Source organism: Sebastes fasciatus, chromosome 5 (genome assembly GCF_043250625.1).
Source record: "Sebastes fasciatus isolate fSebFas1 chromosome 5, fSebFas1.pri, whole genome shotgun sequence".
Taxonomy (NCBI): Eukaryota; Metazoa; Chordata; class Actinopteri; order Perciformes; family Sebastidae; genus Sebastes; species Sebastes fasciatus.
In genome coordinates, this window is record NC_133799.1 from 38,494,042 (window position 1) to 38,505,493 (window position 11,452).

At 38.5% G+C, this 11,452-nt stretch overlaps 1 protein-coding gene across 1 annotated transcript in view; it reads right to left on the reverse strand.

Annotated features, from left to right (window-relative positions):
• The window catches only part of apc2 (APC regulator of WNT signaling pathway 2), an 84,290-nt gene extending 73,732 nt beyond the window's left edge, over positions 1–10,558 (reverse strand). The window contains exon 1 of the mRNA XM_074636642.1: positions 10,490–10,558. The gene's annotated coding sequence lies outside the window, so the exon portion shown is untranslated. The remainder of the gene's footprint in view (positions 1–10,489) is intronic.
• Between the last annotated feature and the right edge of the window lie 894 nt (positions 10,559–11,452).

An 11,452-nucleotide genomic window follows, 5' to 3' on the forward strand; every position in this document is an offset into this window, starting at 1 on the left:
TATTTCAGTTTCAATATGACTTTTTACAATAGAAGTGTTTCAATGTTTCCTTTTTCAGGACAGGTTTTGTTTTTTTCTTTCATTGCCATTTTTTCAATTCACTGTATAGCTCCATTATCTAAAAGGATCTGTATCAAGATTGTAGTTTATGATTATCAGCCGATATATCGGATATCGCTCAACAGCACCTGACTCAAACATATCAGTGCTAATGCACACGTCCACCTCAATGGTTGATGTCACCAATACAGTCAAATGTTTACAATGTTTACGTTCTACATCTCATTTGTCAGCAGTTTAACGCCTCTAATTTCTTTAACACATTAATGCAACTTGCAATTTTTAGGTTGTAGCGGGCTCAGTTTTAAATAGAGTGAAGATACTGGCATGCTTGTCGCAAAGGAAGTTAAATAATGCTCCAAACTTGTGCTAAATGTTTGGCAAGGAAAAACTGTCATTGCGATTTTCACAGGGGTCCCTTGACCTCTGACCTCCAGATCAGTGAATGTAAATGGGTTCTATGGGTACCCACGAGTCTCCCCTTTACAGACATGCCCACTTTATGATAATCACATGCAGTTTGGGGCAAGTCATAGTCAAGTCAGCACACTGACACACTGACAGCTGTTGTTGCCTGTTGGGCTGCAGTTTGCTATGTTATGATTTGAGCATATTGTTTTATGCTAAATGCAGTACCTGTGAGGGTTTCTGGACAATATTTGCCATTGTTTCGTTTTGTTAATTGAGTTCCAATAATAAATATAAACATACATTTGCATAAAGGAAGCATATTTGTCCACTCCCATGTTGATAAGAGTATTACAGATGTAAGGCAGTAGCCTAGATCAGCCACCAGGCGTCGCTGGTGCGCTGTGATTCCCATCCAGAATTGCGCAATAGACATGGTTGTCCCTTACAGGACACCGTAGTCAAAAGTTACGTGGGGACGCCATCTTTTTTCCTGTTTACTTTTCTTTATTACTTCGTAAGGTAAGCATGGCGGCCCACATCGTAGTACAATATATTAATTAAAAACACCCTTCCTGTTGATCTTTTTCTACTAAATTTATAATTAAGATGTTGCCTTTCACTTATTATTATTATAGATATGTTTTATATGTAAATAGTGGCCGTAATGTTGGCTTGTTACCGTGCAGAGCAGAGCAGCCTCTCTAATGCAGGCGGGAGAATTAGCCTGTTCACTTATTGTTTGCTAGCTGTCTTGTTGTTGTTTCATTTAAATTATTTTCATGTTAGATTTTACGTTAAGAGTGCCTTATATCATTTTATGTGTTGTAATTTACTTTCAGTGTTAGTGTTTATTGTTTATTTTTGTACTAGAATATATGTTTTCATGGAGTTTATACTTTTCTTTATTACTTCGTAAGGTTGTGGACGAACAAGTGAGATGACAGCAGATGTTGTGGACAAATAAAGTCTTCCCGGTCTCAACCACAATCAAAAAGACTGTGCCGGTGTTTCCCTTAATCTGCACCACACCCTATAACACAACTATAAAACACAACGCAGAGTCCCAGGGTGTGCAGAGAGGCTCCAGCACGTGGGTTACACATACTTGACAAATCTCCCTTTATAAGATACATTTTAAACAGATACAATTTCTTGATTAAATAAATATTTGAATCGATTGACAGACTTAATAAAAAAAATCTACTGTAAGACTGAGACAGATGTGAATGTAAATGGGTTCTATGGGTACCCACGAGTACCCATAGAACACTCTGTAGATACTGATCATATATTGTGTGATTTAAATGATTAATTTATAAGTATTTCTTTATGAAGTCAGATTTTCAGATAACTCTCTTAATAATAAATGTTCACATATTAAATGTGCATTATGTATCTGAACAAAGAGAGTGTCGATCACTCCCACCCCCACCTACCCCACCCCCACATCCTTCCCAGCCTGCATCTCTCTCTACCCCCGTGGGGACCGTCTGGTTACCGTGGCAACCGCATCCTCCAGGCAGAGGGAGAGGAGGAGGAAGAGGAGAAAATGGCGTCGGTGTGGAGAGCTAATGCAGTCAAACAACCAGATACGTCTCTAAAAACAGTCTTCTCCTCTCAGTGTGTTTCAGGGTTTTAAAAGATCTTCAGTTTTTACGCTATAATATTAAACCAGGATGAGAGTGTAATTTAATCTGGCGCGTCAGACTGAGAGGAGACACTCCCTGAGACAATAAAAGCATTTCCTCTAACAGGCACTGCCCTCCGGATGCTAAAAGCTAAGCTAACGAGTCAAGTCAAGTCAATTTGATTTATATAGTGCCAAATCACAACGAATCACAACGAATGATGCTGAAAGCAAGAAGCTGCCTCTAGTGTCTCATCCACAACCAACAGTGAATGTATCTACTAACAAGTATTGTGTGTGTATCAAAGCCTGATATCTCTTCTTCCTCTGTGCCATAGAGCTTAATTATGGTCCAACAACTACTAAAAACACATCAGTGAGCCACACTGTGTCACTGGCTGACATGTTCCGTCATACCCATAAAAACACACACTGTAGTTTATTCTAACTCAATCCCACATACACCGTCCTGCTGACACAAATACTCACCTACAGCACCACAAGTGGATTCATCTTCCACTGAAAATAGTCCCCAACAAATTCACTATTTCCTCCTGTTTGCTTGATTAAAAACTACAATAACCAGCTGTTTTAGCAAATTACTGAGTCTTTTTTAAACATGAAACTATATATTTGTGGTTTTACAGATGTGCTTCTTCAGTAGGAACCAATGAGCTTGGAGCTGAGAGCCACAGACAGGAAGTCAAGTGGAAATATTGAAAGACAGACTGGCATGTGGTTGGTTTGGGTCTTTTTATGGGATTTGTTGCTAATAAGAAAAATATAGAACAACACCAGACTGATCCTTGACTAAATGTGACAAAAAATCTTGTGGAAAATGATTCACCGTCATCTCATCCTCCGAAAACCTGAACTAAAACTGTTAGTTGTGGCGGACATTGTCAAAAATAGAAAATGGTACTTTGAGTGCGATCACCATGATATTAAGATTTGTGGGGAGGAGATGGGTGGATGATGGATGAAGCTTTTACTGCAGCACATTCAACAGGCTTCATTCACCGCAACAACAAACTGTCAAGTCATCAGAGTGATTCAGCACTCACACTTCCTGTCTGAAAACACATGGCTATGCTGTTGTTTTTGTTGCTGTTGTTGACATGATGAAATATGAAATATGCTGCTTCTGTCTCTGTGACATCAGGCCGACCGACCCCACCGGAGAAATGTAAAACTATTGTCGGTTCATTATGAAACTGTGGGGGGCATAATTGACGGGAAACAGCTGATCAATGAGAGCATGACCTCCAGAGGGTTGGACTCATACATGGATTCAGATGTCCCAAATCATAAATATAAATATGATGTAATGGAACTTCCTGCTGTTTCTGCCCCTATGTTATAAATTATGATGATAGTGAAGATGATAGAAGTTGAGTTGATTAACTAGATTCACATGATTTGAGTCAAGTGATTCACATGTTTTGTTATTTCAGAGTTCTTTTTGCCATAGGTTTATTTTATAAATAGTTTAATTTAAAATCAATACACAGGCTGGATAAGACCTGGGACCCTTAAAGTAACCCTGTTTATTTCCATTGAATAAGAGAGCATTTATACATTAACCATCATTGTGGCATGTCTTGATGAACCACAGTGAAGGTGTCAATAAATAAATAATAAATAAGGTCTATGATTCTAAATTAGAAAAGTTCTGATCAGTCAGGAATAGACGTGGTTTAATATTAATAACTATTACAGACTGGGCTAAAATGCACTAGAAGCCTGATTCTCCTTTACAATAATTCACTACATGTTTACAATCAGGCAGGCAAACTCATTGAAATACACAATAATTAAGATCAGTGTATATGATGGAATAGTAGCATTACGATGCGCCACAGGTCACCAAATTTGGGCTTTTATAAAAAAAGAAAAATTCTCCGGGGTGGCATGCCCCCAGACGCCCCTAGCTGGCTACTGTTTCCCTCTGGCTGGCTACTCCATATCCTTGTGGAAAGCCCTGATCGGGGGCTCAACAAAATAAAAGCCAGGGTACAGAGACAACAAGAAAGTGAAAGGATCAGAGCAATGAACACATTTCTGGAGAAGCAGCAGGTATGACAGGCAAAGCTGGACGTACAAAGATGAGGAGCTATAGGCAGACTAGCAAATAAAACCCGCTAGCAGGCTCATTTTTAAAGTTGGAGTAAAGATACTGGTATCATATGAATCTGGGCGACCTGGAGTCGGGGTGGATGAGGGGCCCAATTTGGAAAGTCTGTCCCCCTGCCCATAATTCCTAATGGCTGGCCTGTGTATAACAGACCGTTGCTACGTATAACAGACCGTTGTTATGTATAACAGACCGTTGTTATGTATAACAGACCGTTGCTACGTATAACAGACCGTTATTATGTATAACAGACCGTTGTTATGTATAACAGACCGTTGCTACGTATAACAGACCGTTATTATGTATAACAGACCGTTGCTACGTATAACAGACCGTTGTTACACAGACCGTTGTTATATACAACAGACCGTTATTATGTATAACAGACCGTTGTTACTCAGACCGTTGTTATGTACAACAGACCGTTATTATGTATAACAGACCGTTGTTATGTATAACAGACTGTTGTTATGTATAACAGACCGTTGCTACGTATAACAGAGCGTTATGTATAACAGACCGTTGCTACGTATAACAGACCATTGTTATGTATAACAGACCGTTATGATGTATAACAGACCGTTGTTATGTGTATATATATATATATATATATGGATTTATAAAGATTTATAGAGTTTTTATAGATTTATAGAGAGACAGGAGGCTAAATTTGATTTACCAAATAAACATCGGACATCTCAAAAACAAAAATGAATAACTGTCATAAAGAATATCTGAGTGAACATTGATTGATTATCTCTCTGCAAAGACTCTGCAGGTCAACTTAAGGTTTTATTGATAACATTTTAATGTAGACAAATATTTTTTTTAGGAATAATACATCCACGGAGATTTAAGAAAATTGCCAAATAAAAATGTGGCTTTTCCTGAAAAAATAAATATTATGACTGTGAATTTATAATTTAAAAAATGTTGGCGGGTCCAAAAGGAATGTTTTGTTTATCCCTGTGGAAGATATCTGATTTTTTTCGGTTCCCACTACTAACAAGGCTTGTGAGCCAATAGTAAAACAATGTTGGTATCATGTGGTTTCTCTGAGTCGTCAGTTAGTGTGGAAAAAACGGATTAATGGCTGAGAGTGCCTGGCAACGACTTGTTGTGAAGTAAATTCAATGGAAGGGGGGAGGGAGAATGTGACATCTAGTGGCTGTATGTTATCAATGTTATCAATAGCACTTTTAACATGTGTTTTGGGGGGATGTGGAGGTTTTTACAAACTTTATTAAATGTTGATGGAAATCAGGTCACCGTGGTAACATGTAGTCAACTTATATTTTCAAATGTAGGCCTCAAGTCCAGTTTGTCCAGTACTGTGGTGACCTTGTAGTAGCACCATTTTGTTTGTATGTGGTTTGGTGAAAAAAAAGAGTCAGAGTTGCCCCGTTTGATTCATAAAATAAACGTAGGCTATAATATGCTTTCTTGATGACCAAACCTAATCTACTGTTTAGCCATTATTCAACCACATGCACTCTTGAGCTCAGTGTTTCTAAAATACAGATTACAGCCCTGAAACCAACAGCTGAAATCTCCACTCAAGTTTCTCTCTTTTCTTTTTCTAAACCGTGAATCTGATTAAAGTCATTATTCTGACAGCACCTCTTTGTTTTCCAGGTTGAAATTCTAGATTTCAGTCAATCTGACATTTCCTCTAAGTTTGAGTGATGTTCATCAGTAAACAGAGATCTTAGACAGAAGAGGAGCCACACCCTCCATCCAACATAACATCCTCCACACAGACTCCATCATCCTCCATCAGACGTATCTATCAACACTCTGCAGCATTCAGTATCACTGATCAGGAAAATCATCCAATCTGCAGATAAACCTCCTCAGAACTGAACGTTACCCTCATTATACTGTATATATTTAAAAACGTTCAAATACACCAGATTCTGGCACATTTACAGCCAGACCTTTCTTACAAAACCAGTACAACCAAACCTCAACCTATGTAGTTTTATAGTAGTTTATGATGCTGATCATATGACCACAACATCACCTCTCCCCTTCACTTCTTGTCCTCTCGGCCTCCTCTCTAATAGAGTGCTGCAGGAATGGGTCCTAAAACCCGGAAATGAGTTAGCATTTTAGCACTTCCAGTTTCCCTCTTTTGGAAGTCAGTGGGTTTTTTGAGTGGGTTTTTAGTTAGATGCCTGAAATAAAGTTGGCTTAAAGTAGCTGGTTTATAGCCTAATGTTAGCTTTTTACTTCTGGTGATTGCATTCACACTTCAGAAATCATAAATGTGGTGTTCATTTGTGAAGATTATCTTGCTGAACAAAATGTGTCAGTATCATAGACGTTTCTTTGCCACAGAGCTTATTTTCTGCAATAATCCAAAACCAAATGGAAAAATCCCATTGGCTTTTTATCGAGGAAACCAGGGCGATGCTAACTTCCTGGCTGGCCTACAACAATACGTCATCCCTGCAGCGCTCGATGGAGGTAAAACAATATGTTTCAAAATAAAACAACATGTGACCTAAAACTGAAAGTTTGTGCTTTTCATAGAACATCATATCAAGTATACCATTATAATATTATTGTGATTATTATCAAAGATTTCCATGGAGGAATGAACAGAGAAAATGTACAGTCAATCAGAACAAATCTATTTGTAATCATAATTCCTCAATTAATCTTCTTCTTATTACAAATAGCTTTCAAGTAAAAAATTAATTACAAGCTGCAAGCAACGTTGAACGTGCCCTTTCCCCTTTGCTCACTCGGGGGTACCCGCTGCTTCTATGAAAGTCGGACACTGCACGCAACAGTTAGAGGGAATTTACTGGAGGCGTGGCACTAAAGGCTCTTATACAACATATCAAGTTTGGGGCTGATTGGGCAATGTATAGTAAATTTACAACAACTTCCTGTTTCCTGTAGGGGGCGCTATGACTATCACTCATAATGGCACATATATGTCTTCAGACCTGAACTGTTATCCAGCTTGTGAAATTTGGGGCAGATTGGACTATGTAAAGTCAAGTTACAACAGCCTCCTGTGTCATGCCGAAACATGGAAATTCGCCGCGCCGCCACAACAACGCTGTTTCGCGAAAACACAAAAGCTTCGCAATTTTGCATGGTGAAGGTGTTGAGATTCTGCTGCCCGACTTTGAGATGGATCTCTTAAATCCTCTAGGAGTATCGTAAAGTTCCATACCTGTAAAGTGATAATGATAAATGGCGTCTTCTCACATGACCTATGACATCACCATCCGAGCAATCAAAAATTCCTTCGCAATTTAGCGTTAGTTATTAGTTTGAGGGTTATAGCACCCAAATTTGACGCTAATCCAATAAACTCTCTAAGAGGAGTATTTAAAAGTATGCATAAAATACATGAAATGCACTGACCAACTTTGTCCAAACTATGGCCTTCCACGCGTTAGGGGGCGCTATGAAGCCCGCTAAACACGCTGAACCCAATCGCTGTACATTCACAAAAAGTTCACAGATGTCCATCTTTTTGCCAACTTTCATGAGCTTTTGAGTATACCAAGGGCGCCAAAGGTGTGTCAAAGGCTAAAAGTAATAAGGGGGTGCTAGAGAGCTAACATGCCACGCCCAAGCCCAATTACACCACCAAATTCAAGTAATTACTAGTGTGAATATGAGTGTAAAGTTTCATGAGTTTTTGTGTATCCTAAAGTCCTCAAACATGTGTTCGTAAATTTTAAATTAACGCACAAAATCCAAGATGGCTGACTTCCTGTTGGCCGAAAAAATCTCAAAAATATTTAATACGCTGTTGCACGTGAGCAATGACCTTCTCGAATTTTGTGAAGATGGAAGTAACTTTTTCTCAAACCTGCCTGCATTTGGGGGTGCTATGGAGCCCGCTGGCGACGCCGGAGCCCAATCACTACAAAAACCTTGCAATTTTCGCCAGTTCTGATGTGTATTCCAATTTTCGTGAGTTTTCGTGCATCCTAAGCACCTCAAAAATGCGATTTCGCTGCGGAAAATTAATCTTTACAAAAACAATAGGTTTCCTTGCACCTAAGTGCTCGTGTCCTAATTAAGAATCATCCTGTGCAGCAGACAGATTGTCGGTACTGTATGCAAACTCTCAAACAAATCTGGCATCAAGTGCAACTAACTGATAAGCAAATATAGTTAAATTTTTTAAAAACAGCTCAACTGAAGAAGAAGAGAAGCAGCAAGAACCCCAACACTGTTATCTTTATAGTCATCTTTTGGATAAATATTCACGAGCTTTCAAATAATATCATCCTCTATTTCTTTTAATTATTTCATAGATGGAAACAAATTAAGGGTAGGCACTACAGGAGAATAGGCTAAAAGAAATTAACTAATAGATATCACTATAGAAGTTCCCCAGTTTATTACTGAGCTACATTAACACAATTATTTTTTTGTATTACTTGTTTTCTAAAATATTATGTTTAAATATGCAAATGATTATCTTACTAAATAAGTGCTAAATGCTGTATGTACCAGAAAAGAAATCTGAACATTGGATAAAGCCAGGTTCAACATTCTTGCTTCATTTTGTTGACATATTACAGTCAAAGGGTTTTACGGAGGGAATTCTTTTCTATCACTCCATAAATAAAAATATACTGTCAACAGCCATAAAAGAATTTTTTTGCCATGTTTTTATGAATAAAATGTTGTATAAATCAGGCTATGAATTACTGTATATATGAACAACCCCTCAGTAAAAACCTTCAGAATATAGATAGGAATGACACTAAAAAGTTTGGTGGGTGTAAGTGCTACTGAAGTGGAGATTTCTGGCTCAGAGTCTGAGAGAAATGGCCTTAAGAGATATGGTTTGTAAAATTCCATACATTTTAAAGACACTACAGGTGAATAGGGTAACAAATTTGACTAAAGATATCAAAATTAAACTTCTCCAGTCGATTACTTACATTAAGATAATAATTTTTTGTATTACAAGTTTTCAGAAATGTTATGTTTAAATATGCAAATGAGGCCTTATCTAATGCTAACTTTGGTTGAATTTATAGGAGAAATCTACAGATGCAAATAGACAAAGAAGTAAAATAACCAACTAAATGTGTATTTTGGATGTTTTCTTTCCACTAGTCTGAAAGAAGACATGCAAAATAGCCCCAACATGCAAAATAGCCCCAAATCTACAAATTCAAACATATAAGATTTGATAGAAACATCACCACCAGACCTGCTTCTGATCACACCAGGGTCCTTTAATAGTCTATTCTAATATCAGATCAAATCAAATCAAACCTTTTATTGGATCTACTTTCACTTTTCATACCAGTTCACTAAATGAACAATATACAGAGAAATAAATAAACACTAATTTGAATCTATAAAATACCCAGAACCTCGATATTAAACACAAAAACAGACACTAAAAAGGCCTACTGAGACAAACCGAATGAATGAACAGCGTTGAATCCTCCCAGCAGAAGCAATCCAGAGCCTCATAATGAACCAGTGAAACCAGCATAGACTGGGACAGACTGGGACAGACCGCAGGCCACAAACCATCAACCGGTCGGATATCCAATAAACAACCTGCAATCAAATCCGACAAATATTCACGTTGGATTCAACATGAACGAGCTCGATGCGTTCACGTGTATAAAAACCCACATTTACACGCAGATAAAGAATTTAATGACCTAATTATTCAAATAAACACTAACAGATTTACTGTTTCACTCACGAAATTAAAACCCGAAATCTGTTTGTCTTCTATATTTCATTTTTAGATTTGACCTCTAAAATGTGTTTTTTTAGCTGCTGCTTTTTTTCTGACGACATCTATGATTCATCAGCTCCTCCACCCTCCATCCCTCCATCCTCCATCCCTAAATCCTCCATCCCTCCACCCTCCAGCCCTCTGCCCGCATGAAGGAGGAGAGAGAAAATAGGACGCATCCCCCCCAAAAAACGCATTCATGATTAATTAAATAAAAACATGATAAAAACGCAGCTTTGAGAAGCGAATCCTAAACATGTGATTATAACATTAAATATGTGATTTAAAACTGCAGGTTTTAGAGCCTCCTCCCGTATGATCTGCGCTGATCAACGAGGCTCGTATTGTCTTGAATTCACAGCTTTTAGCAGCAGAGCCGGGAAGAACCGGACCGAGCCGGGCCGAGCCAGGCCCAAGGAGGCCAGGCGGCTCGGTTCGGACGGTTTGTATACATGCAATACGAGATCAATGTGAGTTACAGGCAGAAATATAAGGAGCGGTCCGTTCTTACCTCATCACTCCGAGCTGAGCTGAAGATCACTGAGAGAGAGAGAGAGAGAGAGAGAGAGACAGAGAGAGAGAGAGAGAGAGAGAGAGAGAGAGATGAGAGAGAGAGAGAGATGCTGTTTGAGGAGTGTAACTGTAGGTCTCTCTACCAATCATATATTCATATCCACTGCAGGTGGTATTATTATTCTTTATGATATTTGTGTCCAACATTTTGTTTTAACATGAAGGTTACTAAACACTCCCCCATCCTACCCCACTATATCTTCATGACTAAATCAATTATACAAACAATAAAGATACTAAGCAACAGTACAGTACAAAGAGGTGGGTTCATCGGGAAAATAATACAAAAATAAAATAAAATAAAATAAAAAGCCAATGGCATAATCAGTTGGCATTTTCTGTGCTGTCCATATTTTCAGGAAGAACAAGTCTTGGCGTCTTGAGAGTCTGAATATGACTCATTCGTAACCTGCTATGTTGGACATCAGTTTGATTTAGTGCTGGAATAACGAGGGTGTGACCATTTTCCATTGTCTCACAAAAAACTTGCATCCTGTTAACTTGGTCAGGGAGACATTGGACAGTACATTTATGAAAGATATTATCTTCCCCCATAAACCCTTAAACATGTCACAGTCAAATAGCGTGTGTACCATTGTTCCAACTTCTTTATGACAAGGCCAACACAAATCCTCATCTGTTATGGCCCAGACATGCCAAGCCAATATCGAATAACTAGCAGCGATGAAGGCCGACTGTTGCGTTGCCTCACGTTGCCTTTGTTGCATTTAAACACACCGCAAAGATTACCGCCGACAGCCAGTTAGCATGTATTCCTTCTGCACCTGCATGAGAGGAAATAACTCACCACACCAGCAGGTGGCGGTAGTCTGTATTCATCATTCAGAAAGGAAACCGGAAAACCGAGGACGGTGGATATACAAGCCGTCGATATGATACG